We start from the raw sequence: 21,866 nt of genomic DNA, 5'->3' as shown, positions 1-21,866 counted from the left end.
GGGAAGATTACAACTCGTTCCCCCCCCCCTCGCGGGAGCACAGGGTTTCCCACCCCCCCCTTCCTTTTCTCCCCCTTCATCAGAAGGTGCTGCGGAGGAGGTGTAACCCCCTGCTCCCCCACCACCCCAGTTCCGAAAGTAGGGACTTTGAAAAGGACAGAGAAAGTATATTAGAAGGGATACGCATGATAAATGTCGAGAAATCCGAAAGAAAGAGGGCGGTGCCTCGGCGCCGGATCGATTGCGGCGCCACTGTGAAGCACGCAGTAAAAAATAGGGATCATGCGCTAGCGGGAGATTTAAAGGAACCGCGAGCCTCTCCAACCCACTACGCCCTAGAGTGAAAAAACTTTTAACTCAGTCACGGAGGAGCCAGGTCTGCAGATGGCCACATACCGAACGAGATACATCTGATAAGAAAGACACAGCTGCGAGCAACGGAGACCCCGAGTTCGGCGCACGATCAGCCCCCGAATCCCCTGAATCCGAGCCAGATTTATATCCTCTGCTTCCAGACCCTGACTCTTCGTCTCCCGGGTCGGTCTGCTCAGACTTACTGGCCCTGGAGACGCTCAGTTGTAACAATGGGTAACCAAAGATGTGATCATTAGTGGGGAATTTTCTGCAATGGGCATTTCTGCATATCCTGTGTTTACTACACAGCAGGGGGCTAAAGAGTGGGAAGCTCTTGATCTCAAAATAGTTAAGGAGGCCTGGCAAACGGTGACCACGTATGTGTTAAAATTCTCTTATACTCAAGCTGTATACGTTATGATTTTTTCTTGCAATTGACAGGGAGAGCCCATACAGTCTCTCTGTGATACTCATGTACTAGAAGTTGGTAAATATAAGTATGTCCAGGTTTCTGTCAACCCTTGGAGACCTCTGTAGATACTGCTGGCCACTTCTTCCAGCACAGGCTGGCCACCTGTGTCGGAATGAGTGTGCATTTTGGTCAGTATAAAAGCCCAAGCCTCATACAATGTGGGGGAGGCAGAGCCTCTGCGGGGACGCCCGCTAAGGTTGAGCCTGCCACCTCGCACTGCAGTGATGCTTCTCGGAGCTGGTTTGCTGTTAGCCTCCACAGGGTCCTTGTGCCACGTTCTGTACGTGGGACTGTAGTGGAAGTAATGATGGCTTTTGCAGGGACTCAAAAAAAAAAAAAAAAAAAAAAAAAAAAAAAAAATGGGGGAGAGAGAGAATAATGATGTTACATTTAACTTTAACCTGTCTAACCTGTCTACTTCTGAAGAACTGATAACCTGGGGGAGGGGGTATATTTGTGCCCTCCTGCCTACAGGTCCATGGCGACTGTGCAAAGTTTGTGAAGCCTTGCCATGAGCTGGACAGACGAATGGATAAACGTGATGCCTCAGCTACAGGAGCTGACCGTGATTACCCCAAGCAGAATGAGATGGAGGAAGAGAAAGAACAAATAACTGCAAAACATCACTTGGGGGCAACTGAAAAGTAACATCCTGAATATGTGTGCTTGTAAAGTAGCTATTATTAGAGGTTGTGATTTTGTGTATTTACTAGCTAGTTGCTAATAAGAAACTGCACCTTGTATTGTATAGATTTGTCACTTGTAAAAGAGATGTTAAGAGTATGGAAATTTGCAGTAGCTGCTAGAAAATGCTAAGGCAAAAGCTAGAAAAATTTTAATACAATGGTAGTGTTATAAAGCAGGTGATGGAACAAATTAAGAGGGGGAGAGAATTCCACTGGTAAGAAATTTCTTTGGCTAGTCCTTCACTGCCATCAGCATCTTCAACATGCTGCTGCACCCTGTAATAGTTACTCTGCTAATGTAAACGTGTGTGTGCCTTGCTGTAGTAGCGACTTGTTACTGGATAAAACAAAAGGGGGGAGATGTGGAGACAGTGTTCTCACAGGAGAATGCATAATTGGTACATAAACTTTGAATAGTCCTGAAAGATACAGCAAGGCCATGAGAGGCCTGAAGAAGCTTAAGCAAGCAAGATAAGAGGCTGGAATTCACCAAGTTAATGAGAACTGTGGACTGTTGGCAAGCTTTCAAGGTTGAGTTCTCACACCTGTGTTTAACCAATTATATGTTAGTCACTAAGGGTCTTCAAAACATGTATCCAATCATAATATGCCAAATCACTGTAAGTGCTTCAGCCGGGGCCTTGGCTCAACTAAGCAGACTGGGTTGCTGAGTTGCTAAGCAGACAATTCTACATCAAAGGCAATTCCTGATTTGTTTTAATGTTGACTCTGTAAGACGTGCAACACTGCAGAACCTTTTGTTGTTGGAACAGGGACATGGATGTGAAGAGTTTGATGGAATGTGTTGTATGAGTCTCTCTGATTATGCTAATTCGATGCACGCACAGCTGAGAACCCTGGCTCAGCTTACCCAGCAATAGTAAATGAGCAATATCCTAAGAATAACTAGATGGTTGTCTTCACCGGGCATTACAGGTTGAGTCAAACACTGCTGTTTGAAGTATTGCACTTATGTATCATTGTTAGGTTAATCATCGTAGCTATTAGACTTGTTTATAGTTGTGTGATAAAACAGGTGAACAGAATAACCCATAATGCCTTGCTTGCACAAAGAAAAAGGGGGGAATTGTTGCAGAATGACTCTAAGAGCAGAACCATAGAGTTCTGGAGGACTGTGCAAGCAAGGCAGGGGGTGGCCCCCACAGGTGGACAGTGACCGGACCTGGGAGGAGAATGTGGAGGAAGCTGTGGGGGCTAACCAATACTGTTATGCCAAGAAGGAGTGGCTGAATACCACTCCTATATATGTGTGAACTGCGTCACAAATAAATTAGAAGTTGCTTATCACCCATATTGGGTTGGCCTGTCTGCTTCTCCTCGCCGCTTACACAAGCCCTCTTTAATTTTACATTTGTGTCTTCATCTGCAGCTATACTGAAAAATCACTATTCTAGAATGGAAAGTTTTCCTTGGTGGCACACTTTAACAGCTTGGTTCTTTTGTAAGAAGAATTTTCCTATGTTATGAACAACAAGTAATTCTAGTTGAGCCATTACTCATTTTAATGAAGCTCACACCTATGTGGAATACCCAGTGGCACATTCTTTGAGAATAATTTTTCTGGAAGTTCATTTTTTCATTGAGCTCTCAGCCAATGTGAAATAAAATTTTACTGATTTACAATGACTGTGACCAGTTTAGAACATGGGTCTGTTTTTCAGGTGTGGTATAACTAACATTTTGAGAAGTTGCTAGGAATGCATATTAAACTGTTACTAGGACAAGAGTTCCTGTGCCAGGGGAGGTTTAGAGTGGATATTAGGAAAAAAATCTTCACTGGAAGCGTAGTCAGGCATTGGACAGGCTGCCCAGGGAAGTGATGGAGTTGCTATCCCTGGAAGTGTTCAAAAACCATGTAGAAATGGCCCAGTGACATGGTTTAGTGGTGGACTTGGCAGTCCTGGGGTAATGGTTGGACTTGATAATCTTAAAGGTCTTTCCCAGCCAGCTGATTCTATACTGGAGGGAAGGAAACTTACTGTGTCAAAACATGGGTAATACAAAACATAGTCTTGCATTTGTTGAAAATTAACATGTGAAGAGAATTAAAATGAACTGCTCAGAATTTCTGAAGTTGCGCCAATCTGAGCTGGTAAAGCACATTATGAAATGATGTACTGCTTCTGAGTCCAAACTGCTGCTCAGCTGTTTCCACAGCAGCTGGGCAAGAACAGTACACTGAATGCCCAGGTGGAACTGAGGAACACTTGAATGGAAAAATGGGGTTGTGCTTCCTTTTCTTTCTCAAGTAATGTGTTAAGGAAGACTTCAGTTAGTGCTTATATTTTGCCCTTGCCAAATATACAATAGAGCACTGCTGGAAGCCAAAGCAGTTAACTTTATTCAGTGTTCTAGTCTTGGGACAAGAGTTTCAGCGAAATATATAGCAATGAAAACTAAGCTGAGGCTACTTTGCCTTGTTGGAATGATGGAGAAGGATGTGTTGGGAGGGTGTAGCCTAGACTGTCTGAAAAAAAATGCCAAGGCTATGAATGGAGCTTCTGTGACTGTCTGACACTTTCAAATCTGTGTTCAAAAGCATGTTTAAGAATTCCACAGTAAGCAAAAAAAGAAAATGCTTTAACAAATAAGAAATAATTAAGTCTTTGGAAAATGTACAACCTGTGCTAGCAATGAAGATCCTTATAATTTGTCACTTGAATAACTTTGATTATATTTCTCTCAATCATTAAATGAAAAGAGAGGAAATTCCTTCTAGATTCCAAGGAGCAACTATTGAAATAACTCAGACTTACTTTTTTGCTGAAACATTAAAAGCACAATTTTTTTCAGTGCAATTTTTTTAATCATCAATTTAGCTTAAAACAATTATAATTTTAATAATTAGACTTTATAACTGATTGTGTGGAATGGATTGTGATAGAAAATTTGAAAACTGAAATTATGATAATTTGTAAAGTCCTTTGTATGTAAATCCTTACTTATATGCAACATTGTATGCTCAGGCTTTGCAGGATCTGGCTGTTGAAATCACTGATCTGGAAATGTGACAGTGACTTTTTTCCTAAGACTGTTAGCTATTCCATGCATTTCTGATAATGTTGTAAAGTTTTCCTAGAGAAATAGATAAAGCAGTCTCCTGACCTTGTTCCTGGGGAAAAATTCCTTGGGGGAAAAAAAAAAAATAAAAAAAAATGAAAAAACAAATAAAAAGTTTCTTGTAACAGTGATGAATTTATATGGTGGGACCAGATGTCCGTTTACTCCTGTGGTTCAGTACTGCTTCTGTAGTGGACCTCTGCTCTTTCTGCCTGTGTTATTTCCATGTAAGAATGATTTCTGCCTTATGAAAATATTTCTTGTAGATTAAATTCAGTTTAGACTCAATATTCTGAAGCTCTTGTGTTCATTATAGACTTTCTAAATGACAGTTTTGAAATGCTGCATATTTAATGTTTAATATGTTCTTAATTTTCAGTTGCTTAAAATTAGAATGTGAATTACTTTGTATTCTATATGCATAGTAAGAACTATAGTAGGAACCAACACATCATCTTTAATTGAAAACACACAGAAACACATGCATAGAAGACTGGACGCAATATTTTAAAATAAGTAGGTTTTGACAGACTTAAAGCCTTTCTGAGTAGCTTGATTGCCAGTGCTGTTGAAAACATAATCCTATCAAACTAGCCTTTTCACTGTGCTTGGGAAATAGCCTAAAATTTGTGAACAGAATGCTTTGCTTCTGCCTAAATCATGTTTCAGTGAGACATTTTGAGAATGTGATGTATATATATTTGTTTGTTTTTTGTTTGTTTGGACTGTGTGGATAATGAAAATAAAGTAATTATCTGAAGATGATCTTCCTGTCCTTATCAGGACTTATAAGAACTACCAGCTAATAACCTCTGTTTCTAAGTGAAGAGACTTGAAAGAAAAGTAGGAGGTTATCCTGGAAACTTGAGTTTTAGAGGGAAATGGAAGTAATCTAAAAAAACAGAGAGAAAAAGACAAAGATGTGACTATTGATGTTCTGAAGAATGTGACTGTAAAAGTGAGCCTATAAAATGTGAAGTCAGAAGTTTAAGGGTGGGGAATTTCCTTTACTCATTCTATGTTACTTACTTCTAATTGAAATAATTCCAGGTTAGACCAAAAGCACACATTCTTTCTCCCTCTCAAACCAGCATCATGTTTTTTTTTTTTTTTTTAAATTCCAATAATCTGGAATCTTTGCAACCCCTATATTTGGGTTCACACAGGAAATTATGGACCATATAGCTGAGCTGGCAGGAAAAAACTTGTGGCCATTGTTCTGTTCAGGAGTTGTTGAAAAGTTATCACTTTTAAAAGTTGTGGTTCTGATACATCATCTTCTTTCAAGTTTCCAATGTGATGTAAATAGGACATGCTTGTCAGCATGACTAGGCAAAAGCCTATGCCCCTGCATGATCCTTTTCCCTTGTGTTAAGTGCAATAAATATAGAGCTTGTAGAAATGGTTGTGGACAGAAGTGTGAAGGGAAATATCAATAACTTTCTGAATATAATCACTCAGTATTATGAGAAATTAAGTACAGTAAACCTCACAAAGTAACCTGTCTCTTATTGTTTCTTAATATTAAATTAATCCATAAACACAACATAAACAAAATGCAAACTACAGTGCAAAAACCATAAAGGTATATTTAATATATTTTTTTTATCTAGACTTTCCACTGACATATATTGAACAAACAAGTTATTGTTTGTAAAACAAGCAGCAGAAATATTGAGACAACATCCCTGGATGCCTGCAGGAGCTGTACTGAAATTTTTTTATGTAGCCAGCTGCAAAGAAGCCTTTCAAGTTCCCTGCATCTTGTGATTCTTGTGGAATAGTAGGGTGTTTTGGACCAGAAGGTGCTTGTTCCTTATGATCCTGATAGGAAAGCATTTTGGCTCTGTAAAGTATCATTTAAACTGGTAGGTTTTTGAGCAAACATGGTAAAGAGAGAATAATATAGATAATTTTACATCCCTTTGATACTGGAACCCTGAGTTATGCAACACTGAGCAGTCTTGCTATCAGGGCACAGCACACTATGCAGACTCCATCCTTAGAAAGAGTTTCTTCATTTTGATAATATTTGATTTACTTATAAGAAAACAAATCTGTTCATCACTTCTACTGTCAGACAGGATGCTCATATAAGAACTTCTAGCTGTGTTTTCAGACAAAAGCAAGGTCATGCAGCTCACATAATCATCTTTATCGTGTGGGACCTACCAGCTAATTCCTTTCACAAAGTGCTGGCCAAGCTCTCCTGCAGACAGGGGCTATGGACTGCACAACACAGCCTGAAGGCCCAGGCCCAGAGGTACCCAGGTTAACTGCTGCATGGGTCATTAATTTCCTGATGTCTCCCATTAATTTCCAGTTGTCTCCCAGTTAGGATGACTGTAACATGTTAGCGCGAATTATCACACCCAAACAGAAGATGTCAAATGAACAAAAAAGAGATTTGTATTCAAGACAAAAGAATTCTGCTTTGGTGAAAAGTTACAGGGATTAAATCAGTTTTGTAATAAGTGAATGGATTGTCTAATTGTTAGACCAGAATTTATCAGGGAGGAACTGGAACAAAAAAGAAATTAAAAACTTTTTTCACACTAATGCATGCATGTGAATGCCTCTGGAAGTACAAACTTCCTGGCACTTCTGTATCCCGAGGTACTGGTCATTCTATTGCCCTGTATTGTGGAAATAGCTCTTGTATTATAATAAATTGTGAAATATGATGTGAGTCTGAGTATCAGTGCATTATGAGTGTCAAAACTTGTAAGGGATCACTGTAACTTAATTTTAGGCTGTCTTTGTAGTTGGAATGAGATCAATCAGGACATAAACATTGGTATGATTGGCTGCACAGTCTAATACTCTGTTCTATCCAAGAGGTATAACCCTTTAACAAAGTTCTGAAGGATAAGGATTCTTTCCTACAAATGCTGATAAACTGTATTGGAAATATTCTGTTTTGTTCCAAGTTCTTGCTCACAGATCTGTTTGGGAGCTATGCTATTAGCTTTGTCCAGCAAAGCTTCTACTGCATTCTCTTTAAGAGCAAAGTCTGTGAACACTCTAAAATGTTAAAATTTCTTGGAAGCAGTTTCAGGTTCCTCAAGCACTTCCACAAGTTCCACTTGAGGTGTGCAATGTAACTTATAATTTAAAATGCAATAAATGGACTTCTTTCATGAATTTGCTAAATAAGTATCAAGATGCAACAATGTAAAATCTTAAAGAAACCAACATCAAAACCACAGAAGCAAACCACAGTCTTGTTCTATTTCTTATTAGATTAATTATAATGTGACAGCTTCCTACTGAACTGCTTAACTTTGAGGAAGAACTGCAGAACAGCTGCAAGTAGTAATTCCTAAACTTAACAGTCATGCAATCTAGTAATAGACTATAAAACTGCTTTGGAAAATAAAATCCAATCTATGGAATTTCAAATAAACCATATAAGACTTAAAGTTTATCACCTGTCAGATGTTGCTTTTAAAATACTGACAGCTTGGGGTAATCTGTGAATTCTTGACAGAAATTATAAAGCAATTAATATTTCATTGCCCAAATGTTTAGGGGAACAGATGACAAAAGGAAAGAGTTTAAATAAGCAGTAATTAATTTTTTCTGCTATAATCATGCATATCACAATATAGTTTTGGACACGAGAGCTCTGTTGTTACATCTGATACAAGTAAATAGCTCCTAAACTTTAAAATCAGCCAAATGAATAGAAAAGAAAGATTGAAGAGAGCTGGTAAGAAAAGGAAATTATGAAAACTTGACCATCACATCTCTCAGTAAGGGCATACAACTCTGTATGATAGTTTTGTCCCACTGAGCCTTCCTAGAGAATATCAGTGCAGAGAAAACTTCTTCAGCTTCATCAAAGACCTTCCTCTGACGATTTTTATGAATGCTAAAGATTTCATGGAAGAATCAGACGTCAATTACACAAGACCAAACCCTGAGAAATTGGAATTTATTTCAGTTTTATGTATGTGAAACTGTATTTCATATGTTATTTGCTGCCATTTCTAAAAGCATCAACATGGCTTAAGTAGAATCAAAAATCATAGACTGGTTAGGGCTGGAAAGGACCAACCTTGGATCATCTGGATCCAAGCCCCTGCCATGGGCAGGAATGCCTCACACTAGGCCCTGTCACCCAAGGCTCTGTCCAGCCTGGCCTTGAACACTGCCAAGGATGGAGTATTTGCTATTTCTTTAGGCAACCTGTGCCAGTGCCTCACCACCCTCACAGTAAAGAACTTCTTCCTTATATCTAACAATAACTTCCCCTGTTTAATTTTAAACCTATTCCCCCTTGTCATATTGCTACAAGATGGGTAAGAACAAAATGTCTGAAAAACAATGCAGCAAAAATTATGCTAAGTCTACAGCTGAGAAATTAGTTCAGATATGATGGAATGACAGAAGACATCTATATTTAATAATAATACCTAGGGGGTTTTCTATCTTAAACTGTCTAATAATTTGATAGGAAAAAGGCATTCAGTCATCCTTTCTTTTTATGTGGTGTTTAATCCATAATATCTAGCATAGCCTGCTTTTGTCACCTTCTAGACTTTTCAGATAGAGAGAAATACAAACATTAGAAGAAAAATTATAACATGGATTTAGTGTTGTAGTTGGAGTGAGCAAAGGTGTAAACATTGTAAAATGAAAAAACAAGCAAAACGCCCTGTTCCCTAAAGTACAATGTTCTTTCCTACTGCAGAAGCAAACTGAGGAAGAATCACCCACTCTACCACCAGGAAGGCAGCCTTTTTGTATTTTATATGTGCAATAGCAAGGGATCACATATAAAAGGTGGAATAACTGGATAAAACTAATGCTTATTTCTAGCAACTGCTCAAAGAGATTTGGAGAAGAATTAGAAATTCCAGGAATTAATTCATATGAATACAGTTAATCCATCTGAAGTAAGGAAAGAAAGATCAGAGGCAAATATATTTTCAGAGCAATATCTATGACTTTGTCTCTAGTGAAAGAACAGGTAGCTTCAAAAAGTATTTCAAGAGGCGGAAACCAAGAGTCTTTAATGCATTCAAGTTTAAGCTTGTAACTTCAATATTTAATTACTATAAAACCAAAATAAATCTAGACTTTCAAAGTTTAGAAGGCAATGATGCCTTTTGCACAAATTCTACTACAGTAGCATATCATATCTTATTTTCTTAATTTGCATGCAAGTTCTTAACACTGTCTGTATGAGTTATGCATTTAGAAAACCACTAAGTCTACTAAAACTCAGTAACAGTTTTCTACTACCCAGCTTAATAACTAAAGTCTTTGGGACCTGAAAAAGTTCCTTATATGAACTTTTCTGGTTGTCCTTTTTTTGCCTATACAAATTAATATGGCCTGATGTTTTTGGCAAAACACCTTGTCTTATTTCAGTGTAATTGGGCTTTTTTTTTTTTAATTTTTATTTTCCTTATGGAACCTACTTGTGTCTTATTTTGCAGATTATATTCTACAGTATTTCTACTGTTCCATTTGTAAACCCATCAAAACAGCCATTTTGCAATGACCTTTTACTACAAAGTTTGTTTGATCTGATAGTTTGGTTTGATTTTATACTGCATAGTTTCCACTGGTAGGTTAGTTTAAGCACTGATTTTCATCTCAAGAGTGTTATTTTTTAATTGACTAACTGTAGGATAGATTATTATTATAACTATTTTTAAAAAAAAACCCTGGATATATGATTTTTGGTCATCTATCACAAAGTAGTTTTATGTAAAGGCTACAGTCTTTGCTTTTCTGATATGATTTCTGCAGCAGTATCTTCCTGCTAACAGAAAGTCAAGCAGCATTATGTATTCTTAAGGGACCAGCTGAAATAAAAATTTTTTGATTAGCATCATAACTAGAAATATATAAAAGTTAGAATTGCAAATGTATTCTCCATATATAGGAAATGGTATGTTTTGTGGTTTTTTTCCTTTTTCCTCTTTTTCTAATGGTTATTATTTGTATGCAGTTTATAGCATTAAGGTGTGCCTACATCCTGTTTGAGGTTGAATCAGGAGTGTGCTTTTTGAGCCCCTAGCCACCTAATATACTACACTTTGGTATATGCTGAGAAACAGTCTTGGGGTGTTCAAACTGTTCAAATTAAACTAACCCAAAAGAGGTATTTTCAGAGTGCGTATAGCATGTTCTCACAGCAAAGGCATGTTCAGTCAATGAAATGAGCATAGTCTATGTATTTTGGAGGGTTTTATGTGAGCATTCAATCCTCAACAGCTGTTCCTCTTTATAGCTCTGCTTCCCCAGGAGTGACTTCGTTGCTCTCTACTGCTTCCTGAACAGGGGAAGTAGAGAAGGAGGTGATTTCCAGAGACAGGACACATGGAAATGGTTCAAAGCTGCACCAAGGGAGGTTTAGGATTGATATTAGGAAACATGTGTTTACCGAGAGGGCAATTAAGCAATGGAAAAGACATCCTAGAGAGGTGTTCAGTGCCTCAAGCATGTCAATGTTTAAGAGCACTTGGACAATATTTTTTATAATATGCTTTAACTTCTGGTCAGCCTTGAAGTGGTCAAGCAGTTAGACTACATGATCATTGGAGGTCCTTTCCAACTGAAAAATTCTAGTCTACTCTAGTCCAGCCTATTCATATATTCTTCTGCAATTTATTACTGTAGACACAAATATTCCTAAGAGCATTCACTGGCTCTAAAGTTAATTGACAGAATGGCTTGGGTCCTGGCCCACAGTGTTACTCTTTTTTATCATTCAAAACACAGTGACTGCCTGTAAATTATTTCTGCCAAATGCTAAATCATGTACAGGAATTTCTTGAAGACTGGTAGTTTACCTGTATAAAAACTGTCTGGAGCAATCCTAACAACAATATAGGTGATTAAGCTCAAATCATCCCAGCTTAAAATGGGCCTGAAATGTTTTCTGCAATGCTAATTTACTATTCCAAGAAAAACTTTATTCAACTGTAGGTAATTCAACTACACTGGATGGAACAATTCCACAAAGCTGTTCTCACTCTTAGGCACTCTGTTTTGAGGTTGACTACTTATTTCTCAGTGTTAGTAGCGGGGATATAATTAAATGGCACTGAGAACATGAGGAGGCACTGCGTCAGCAAGTCATAGTGGGTGTGAGAAACACACTGTATATCAGAGGGCAGAGAATGGGTCTCCATCATGGTACTGGTCTTCCAGGTCAAACAGTAACTTGTGTCAGAAAAATGTCCATTTGTCAAAAAAAAAGGGATGCCAAATAATGTTCAGAGTCATACTTCGTTATGCAGTGATAGCACTTGCCTGAACCTGAAATCCTCAAGCTGTTGATCCAAGCTATGATATAGTATGATTGTTGAGGGGGGAAGATCTCCAATACATTTGAACAGGAAATGTGAAAGTATATACAACTAGATATATGATACAGCATTCAGTCTTTTGTCATTGAAAGAAATGGATAAAACACTAGATAAATTAATGGAATGTTATAATATGACAGTTCTCAAATTTGCCACTTTTCTCCTTTCCCTCTCCTTTACATAGTGCAATCTAAAGGAAAATGAAATCTCTGCAGTTCCATCCATACGTTCCTTTCCCTTGCAGGGAAATGGACATTTGCAGTGGTTCTGCTCCCGTAAGTGATCCTAAATACTCACAGACAGCCATTGCTCTGTTGTATAAAAGCCACTGGCTGACTCATTCCCTTGGTTGTGTAACTACTGATTGGCATTTGTAGAGAAACCCTTTTAGCCAGCCTTCTTCTGGCCCAAAGAGAAAATGGCCTAGCTTAGGTCTGACCTACTTGTAATTGACAGCTTGCTCTTTGCATAGGCTTCTTTATTAAAACCAAAGAGGGTCCTCAGGCCACCAAGAACTGAACTAACCCCTAAAGCTGTCTTAATATCACTGATGGACTTACAGGGTAATTGGAGACATGTAGCATTTCTAAAATATTTTGTATGAGAGCAAACTGACCAACTCAAAAAGCCAATATAAATATCATAAATATTAATATGGGAGCTATCTTCTATGGAAGAATATGCTCTTTAAGAACATCAATATAAAATATGTTGTAATTTTTCTTTTAAATGCAACGAAGTTAGAAAATATCCTTAATTAACATGGATGTTTTTCCTTGTAACCAAGACTTTAAGGGTTTTTATAGTACTATTTTCCATAATCAAACTTGCTAATTTTTCTAATTTACTTTTGATTTTCATCCTGCATTAAAATACCAAATTTTATTATTTTTGTATTTTAATTGTTTATTTGTAGGATTTTTTTAATTGCTATTGAAATAAAAAATATAAATAATTCCTTCTATCTGGCTACTATTATTTCTGATATAGTAATAATGCTTTCCTTCTTCTTTCTTGTGTTGTTTTTTTGGTTTGCTTTTTTTTTTTTTCTTTTTTCTCTACAGCAGCAATCTCTCTATGCAATAATACCAAAAGAAAACTGAATGCATAAACAAAGCACTGTATATATAGGTGCTATAGTGTAAGCGTATTCTTATATGCCTGGATTTTGCATTGCATAATTTAAAGGACTTCTGAATGCAGATTGATTGGCATGATATTTTCTTTAGTCAGCTCAGCCCTTTTTATTAGTTTTATCCTATAATTCACTGTTAACAGTTGTTCGTTCATTCTCCTGTCAAAAGCAAGGAAAAAACCCAACATTTTCTGTGATTTTTAAAGACTCCGTAAATTTGAGCATTGAGGTGTCTTACTTACTAGATGGAGAGAAACTTTATTTTTCAGATACCATATCACACTCAGCACCCTATTCTCTGACTTCTTTTCAGGAGTATGTTAAGCTGTGTTATCTATGTCCAGTTTTAGAAGTGAAGTTTTTTTTTTTTTTTCAGATATTTCAGTAAGTTTAGCTGGAAGAAGGAAGGGTGTGACAGAAGCTTTGCCCTGGAAGTTATGAGGTTTTATGGTCCTACTATGGTAGGTTGGTTAATTAGTCTTGCACCCAGAAAGCCATGAAATTCTTCTTTTGCCTGTTGACAAAACATTGTTACAGAGAGCCCCACGTTACCAGGGAAACAGAGGTTAAATTATTTTTTTTAGAGCACTCAGGAGTCTTTTAGACAGAGTAGATTTAGGCTTTGCTAAGTTATGACTCCTGCTCTGGTCATCTCTTAACAGGATCAGTGAGGAGCAGGACACATACTAGCATTATGCTAAATTGGCAGAGAAGTGTTTCTTACTAATGCATAGGAGATGGCCTAATGTGTGTTTTTAGTTAGAGAGAATGAAAACTTGTGGGCATCTTGTGTGGTTGTGCGTCCTTGTTGCTGTAATGAGTAGAAGCGCAGGAATTAGCAGAGACATTCCTTTGCTCAGTCTTATGAAGGTAAGAGGGGAAGTAAGCAAAGACAGCTTAAACCCACCCTACAAGGAATCAGGAATGTTTTAGCTTTTAAAATGCTCCATCTTACAGCAGCAATGAGAGGTGTACTGATGTTGGTTGAGGTGTCTGCAACTCCAGAGTTCATCAGCCATCCAATTTTCAACAGTTCTTTTGCCCACTGCATAGGGTGCAAATATCACATGGGCTTTTTAGGACTCTCAGACAGTTAAGAAGAGAAATTTGTAGTGTTAACTTTCAGTTACATGTTGGTGATAGTAATGCCAGAAGCCAAGAAGCGTATTTCTGCTACTGTACTTCTAGAGTATTAAACTGTAAATAGCTTCAGAAATATTTATAATATCAGGGTTTTTTTTTTCTTAATGAATTCCACTTTAAATTTTGAGAGTGAAGAAATGGTTCTGTCTTTATTGTGCCATCTGTTCATGAGAAGGGATGGAAAGGATTTGAGAGTGCTGAGCTTTTGTTTTAAAGGTGTCTACCTAATGCCACCTTGGGGAAAAATAATTTGAAAATACCCTTGAAGTTACCTTGATGGATTAAAATTGTAACAAGAGGAAAGTTATGAGAGCGCTGACAGGCTGTTGACCTGCTTTGCTGAAATAACAATGATAGGAGAAGCTATTTTCAGTGGTTAATTTAAGTTTTCTGACAAGTACGAAGAACTATAGATGTTGAAGGTCAAATTCTGCTAAAAAGTTCAGATATGCTGTTTGTGTCCAGGCATCCACCAGCAACGAGAGATCAAACTCTAATGTCTTTCTCTAATTGACAACAGTTTCAGGCTAGTAAAATTCCACTTATTTTCTACTTTTTTTCTAGATTTGCACCTCAAATGTGTAGTCACCTAAGTGGGTGCAGAAGCTTTCTGCATTGTGCTGTGTTACAGTATCACTAATGCTTTTTTTTCCTTGGCAGAAAAGTAATCTTTCTCCTGTATTGCTTAGCATCCCCAATTAAAAAAAAAACAAACAACAACTATTCCCTTTATTTTTCTTGTTTTCTTTATAAATTCACTTTCTCTGACAACAACTTTTCCCCCCGCTGCCTCAAAAAGGGGAAGAGAAAAAGTTCCCACTGGCTTTTGTGAAGGTTTGGGTTTTTTTATTTTCATTTTTGTATACCACACTTTTTACATCATCCTACCGAGCAAGTTCAGATGCTGAACCTTGCAATCACGTTGGCTTTGTGGGTACTCAAGAATCTCGTGTTTTCACCTAATCTTTCCTCTCTTTCCTGCCTTCTGTTTATTATTTTCCTTTCAAGCTCTGATTGTGTAGCCTTCCATAGTCAGATTTATTTGTTTATCAAAATCAACCTAAACTTTCAGATTAATTTCCTGAAAATGTTTCATTTCAAATTAATTTTCTGAAAATGTTTAATTTGGGATTTTTAATGTTACATTTGAAAGGAGGAGGTAACATTTGTTTACAAAACTCTTTCTTTGTTGGAGATATGAAACACACCTGAGAAAATCCAAATCTTCATCATTGCATATAAATACTGTGAATTCAGTTTTTCTCAATCTCTCCTTTTGCGTTTAATTTCCAAGAAAACCTGAAGATCTAAACCTTAAAGACCTATGTGCTGTATCTCTTTATTTTTTTTCTTCTTTTGTTAGATACAGTACGTTTCAATTTCTCTGCAATTTGAACCGCCTCCAGGTGTTATTTGAGAGGGATCATATTTCATTAAATAATTGGACAATACAGTGCAGCTGAATTTAGGCAGATATGTATTGAATAGTTCTGTTTGCTGTTCTCTAACTTGTTCATTAGCAAGACCCTGACCAGTTTCGTAAGACTGCTTGAAGAGCAGTCACTCTATTCAGCTGTAAATCTAAGCTTAAGAGATGATGCTCAACTTTCAAAGATAATTCTCCTCATTAAAAAAAAAAAGATAAATAAAAAGAAGGAATAAAAATCTGTGGGGGAAATAAGTTGTTTTGTTAATAGTTGTCGTGGTTTAAACCCAGTCAGGCAACTTGTTCACTCAGTCCCAGTGAGTGGTGCTGGGCTGACAACAATCGAGGCCCCCCCCCCCCTCCCCCCCGGGGCTCTCCCCTTCACCGCTCCCAGAGGAACGGGGAGGAGAATCGAAAGAGTGCAACTCCCATGGGTTGAGACAAGAACAGTCCAGCAACCAATGTACAACACAAATCACCACTGCTACCACCAACTACAACAATGATAAGGGAAAATAACAAGGGAAGAGAATACGATACCACCGGCCAAGAAAATGAGTTCCACCTGGAAGCCCGTGTCCTTCCGGGTAACTCCCAGTTACCCCCCTACCCCGGGCATGACGTGCTGTGGTATGGAATACCTCCCTGGCTAGCCCGGGTCAGGCGCCCCATCTCTGCTTCCTCACAGCTTCCCCTCCTCCCTGGCAGAGCATAAGCCTCACAAAGTCCTTGGTCAGGGTAAACATCACTTAGCAACAACCGAAAACATCAGTATCACCAGCATTGTTCCCAGGCTGGAAGTCAAAACACAGCACTGCACCAGCTATCACGAAGGAGAAACAATGACTGCTACTGCTGAACCCAGGACAATAGTGCAAAAGCACAAAACTCTGTGTGGATTAGAAAAGTGGACTATATTCTCCTCTTTTTCTTCATGCCCACACATTTTAATGTAGATGCATATATAAATTTATTTATATCAATTTGATATAGAGGTATGTTTTCAGGATTTCCTAGGGCCTCTCACATGTAACTGTAGCTGGCTGAAAGAGAGACGGAGTTCATGCTTAGGAGAAGATTGGAAGGTAGAAAGAAATCTTCTAAGCATCCTGTGTCTAACACGTATTTCATTCTTGTGAAATGCAGGCCTTAGAGATGAATGCCAAAGAACCTTAGGCTTTTTTGGCCTTCCCTTTTTGCCTGGATTTGACCCTAACCTGTAAATTCCAGCTTAAGACTGCCAAGACATTTACAAATTCATGCCCAGAGGTATGTTATTAGCACTCCAGTCTTCATTTTATTTGTTACATGAAAATTGTTGGACTTATATTCAGTCAGTACAGAATATTCAAAGAAAGCTGCCTCAAGCCTGCACAGATGTGAAAATAAATTGGGTTTAAAATACAATTATTTGTCCTAGGTAACAAACAACTACCTCTAAGCCTTTGTTTCCGAAGCTGGTTTTACGTTTTTACACTGGTTCAACTCTGTCAAGCAGAGTAAGCGTTTTTTTTCACTTGGAAGGAAGATTGTACTGCAGGGCTCAATTACAGAACATCTTTGAGTCTCTAATTAAATCGTCTCTATTGTAATTATATAACTTATGAAAATAAATCTTCCAAATGTCGTCAGACGTCTGTGAAAAGTTCAATATTTTATTAGGAGTTTAGCTGCAAATTATTAGATTCCTAACATTAGGAATTACACACGGCTTAGAACAGAGTAGGTTAAATGAGTACTGCTGTGCTATATTTGGTACAGAGTTATCACTGTATAACACTGCAGTATGATGTTTTTCTTTCCCATTCGTTTTACTGTTAAGATGGTTCATTTCAGAGGCGACTTTTTATAGTTTATCGTGAAGACAGAAGGTAGCTGGGACACCTTAGTCTAACAGAAGTAGCCATACTGCACCTGCAGTAGTACTCACTGATTAACATTTTTAGGCTAGTAAAAGTTCTTGAAACAGAAAAAAAACCCAAACAATACAAAATCCAAGCCCATATGCATTGGCTCAAAACAAAACACACCTAGCCAACCGATCCATCTCTGCCCCAGTCTATACCCTGTTTTGAAGAACCCTGTAAGCATCTAGTAGAACTTTTGCACAGTCTGGTAATTTGGGCTGAAGGTCTTCATTTGCCAAGTTATACATTGTATATATGTATACATGTATACATGTATATGTATATATTTGGTAATACATACCAAATTCTATGTATTTGGTAGCCATTGATGTTTTTTTCTCCCCTTCATTCCCTTTTTCTTTTCCCCTCAGTAAAAAAATTAATCTGTTTGAATTTTTAAACATGTACGCATTAAATTTCAGCCCATACAGTGACGCACTGTGGCCCATCAACCACTTTGCAATCCTTTTGTTCCAAGGCATTTTTAGCATGAATTTTACACTCCACAAATTGATATTTCATTTCTAGGCTGGTCAAGAACTCTTTGCTAAGCATCTTCTAGTTTTAAAGCCTTTTATAGTTACATTTCAATATGACATGGATCTGTTCAGCACCTCTGGAACTGAAAACTTCTGGCACGGGAATCTCCCCAAATTTCAGCATATCAAATAGAGAGAAACATATTTCCCTTAGCATTCTGGTGTGGCTTTACCTCCTCTGAATGTTTTCTTTATACTTTGATAATCTGTTGGTCCTCCAGACTCTTTTCTAGGCTTTCTTCTCCCAGTGTACTTGGAAAGAGTTATCATTTCCAAGACTTTTGTGGAGGCTGTTCCTCAGTTCTCTTTCTTTTTTGGGAGCTAACAGTGTCTCATTCATTTTTTCTTGTTGGAGCAGGAGAGGGGAGAAATGATGAGTATTTTCTGTATAGAAACATGTACATATTTTCTATAGATGTGTGTGTAGCTACATACGAAAATATTTTTACCCAAGGATGTTTTATAATTTCTAATAAGTTTCCTTATCTTGCTCATTAGTGATAGTGAAAGTTTTTGCTGTGAAATCTTTTTCTGAGACATGCAACCTATTACCTCAGAGATTCCAGTTATCTGGGCATTCAGTTGTAAATATCTTTGCAGCTATACATTATACAATGTATATATTATTTTTTAATACATGTATATATATGCATGTACATATATGTATATATTATGTACAATAATATACATTATACAATGTATAACTTGGGGTCAAATCCAGTAAAAAGGGGACTTCTTTGAGCATCTAGTCAGAAAGCTTGCAGAGTAGTAACAAATCTTTCACTGATTTTTTTCAAGAAAATACAAATAATTCAAAGTACTCTGAAGCAATTATAGGGTGCTTCTTCAGAAGTAATGACATGTAGGCTCATCATCCTTTCAAGAGTCAGAGGGGTTGCTTCGGTGTTGCCTGTTTCACAGACAGGGAACTACATCAGATTTAAGAACCCTTCCGAAAGGGAGGAGACAGACCCAAGGATAAAATTCTGCCAGTCTGCTGTCATGGTTTTCAGAAACATTTTATGGTACAAAGTTGTTAATTTGTGAAGAAGGTTACAAAATACATCCTACCCTTAGACAGATGGTTGACTTGATAGTTTGTTGCTTACCAGTGGTAGGTGCCTGCAAAATCGGAGAAATAGTTACTCCCTGTTTGAGAGGTGAGAACCTTTTCCCTTGTCAAGACATACCTCTGTAGACAGAAGACATGTGCCTATAAATACTGTGTGTGTATGTAGTCATGCACCAGTGATCATCTCAACCATTACAACCATCTTGCTTGCACGGAATTGTTCATAGATTAAATAAGAAATAATGGTATCCCTTTAGTTTATGCTGTCTATGGAAATTAAATTCAATGACTCTTGAAACCCTTTATTACCTGGGCAAAAAAGCAGATAATATTATTGGATATGTAAATGTCTTTGATTAAACAGTAATGACACAAAAGAGACAGATAATTTTTTTTTAAATTCAGTTACAATTTATTATATAGGCATAACTTAAAAGTTGGAGCAAAGTGTAATAGATTTAAAGCTGTCTGTCAAGACACAAAAAGAGATAATTCTATTTCTACTGATATTTAATAGATGCTATTTAACCAGAATGGGAAAAAAAATCTTGAATAATATATATAGCAGATACTTCTTTATTCAGCAAGTAACAGCGCTAAATCTCTGTATAAATAATACCATCAACTTTTAGCCAGTGAATGGCACTCAACTGCTTTCCAATATGGACAATAATTGCCTTTGTGATTATTAATGGTCTCTAGATTTTTACCATTTAGTCATGTCACACTGACAGTCTACCCTGTGTTCTTCCTCTGTTATCTAGATCCTCTTAGATTCCAGTTTTGCCAAAAGGCTTTCTCCTGAGAGCATTTTTACATTGCAATCTGTCATATAGAAAAATTTTGTTGCTATAAAGTCACTTATATCAATTTACTGCAAATATGCTTCAAATCTTTATAAGTTGCTTTCCTTACTGCATCTGACATGCTTAGGTATAAAATAACTTTTTTAAAAATATAGATTTTTGCTGGACTTTTTTTTTCTGTATGCATCGTATTTTCTCATAAAGTGGAATTTAGAAGTAATATATTATTTATAAAAAATCAACATTTGTTGCCAAAGGTGTGATACAAAGCATTGGTCTGTAGAAATAAGCTTGCTTTCTTGTTTTTCTATTCTTCCTTGAATTTCACACCAAAATGATAATAATAATCAGAATGGGATGTTTTTAATTTACTAAGCAGAAAGTGTGAGTATGAAAAGAAAACATAAAACATTGTTGGCTGAGTTTTCCAGTGAAGAGAGCATTATTCTGTTCTGCTGTGAAGTATTTCTGGGCTAATGCAGCTTTTTTCTTGGAGGCATAGTGAGAGACTGAAACATTTCTGAAATGGGCATGCATTCTCGCTGTCCTGAGATTTCAATAAGAGAAAAGAATCATTTGGGATTTTTTAAAAGATGATGAAGTCACTAAAAGTCTAATTCATGCAGAAGCCACTCAGGAAGGGTACTATTAAATACTGCTTTAACAATGTGCTTACTTTTTTTTTTTTTTTTTTAATTTGCTAATGGACGAAATGTAGATGTAAGTTGAGGCAATGAGTTCTTCAGGCTACTGAATTCTGTTTTGATTTGTCCCTGTTTTGACCAGTCATTTACTGGTGTTCCTGAATACTGTGGTTTTCTCTATTCAGTTTGTGAAGAAAAAAAGAATCGTATTCACAATGACTGGACTTTTCTCAAGACGTGATGGATACTAAGGCTGTAGATGGTTTTAGAAAGGCCTGGGCAAATAAACTGAAAGAAAAAATCAACAAAACCTATTTAATGCAAAGTCATTACAGAGTTTATGTGCTGATTGAGACACACATCTGTCATGGTTTAAACCCAGTCAGGCAACTTGTTCACTCACTCCCAGTGAGTGGTGCTGGGCTGACAACAATCAAGGCCCCCCCCCCCCCCAGGGGTCTCCCCTTCCCCAGAGGAATGGGGAGGAGGATCGAAAGGGTGCAACTCCCATGGGCTGAGACAAGAACAGTCCAACAACCAATGTACAACACAAATCACCACCGCTACTATCAACTACAACAATGATAAGAGAAAATAACAAGGGAAGAGAATACGATACCACCGGCCAAGAAACGAGTCCCACCTGGAAGTCCATGTCCTTCCAGGTAACTCCCAGTTACCCCCCACCCCGGGGCATGACATGCTGTGGTATGGAATACCTCCTTGGCTAGCCTGGGTCAGGCGCCCTGTCTCTGCTTCCTCACAGCTTCCCCTCCTCCCTGGCAGAGCATGAGCCTCACAGAGTCCTTGGTCAGGGTAAACATCACTTAGCAACAACCGAAAACATCGGCTTCACCAACACTGTTCCCAGGCTGGAAGTCAAAACACAGCACTGCACCAGCTACCACGAAGGAGAAACATGACTGCTACTGCTGAACCCAGGACATTATCCACCCCTTATTCCACACCCTTCACGTCATGCTCAGTTCCCACATTTTCAATACACCATCGCTCTCCCACATATATACATCCATATACATACAGACCAAGAGAAAAAGATCATTTTCTTAGTGCATGGACCAATCCCTATAATGCTGCCGAGTCCATTCGGTCCATAATGTCAGGTTCCATCTCCTGTAACAATCTTTCAGGGCAGGAAAGGCTGTGTGCAGTATTGGATCGTTGCCTGCTGATGCTGGTCGTTCCTTTACTGCGGAACTCATCTGGTTCTATCAAAGTTCATTCTCTGTTGGGATGATGGTTGGAGGGAAGT

This window comes from Pezoporus occidentalis, unplaced genomic scaffold (assembly GCF_034315485.1).
Source record: "Pezoporus occidentalis ecotype Australia unplaced genomic scaffold, CSIRO_AGI_Poc_V1 ctg4, whole genome shotgun sequence".
Classification (NCBI taxonomy): domain Eukaryota; kingdom Metazoa; phylum Chordata; class Aves; order Psittaciformes; family Psittacidae; genus Pezoporus; species Pezoporus occidentalis.
The sequence above is the reverse complement of the archived record's forward strand: the minus strand, read 5'-3'. Positions refer to the sequence as shown.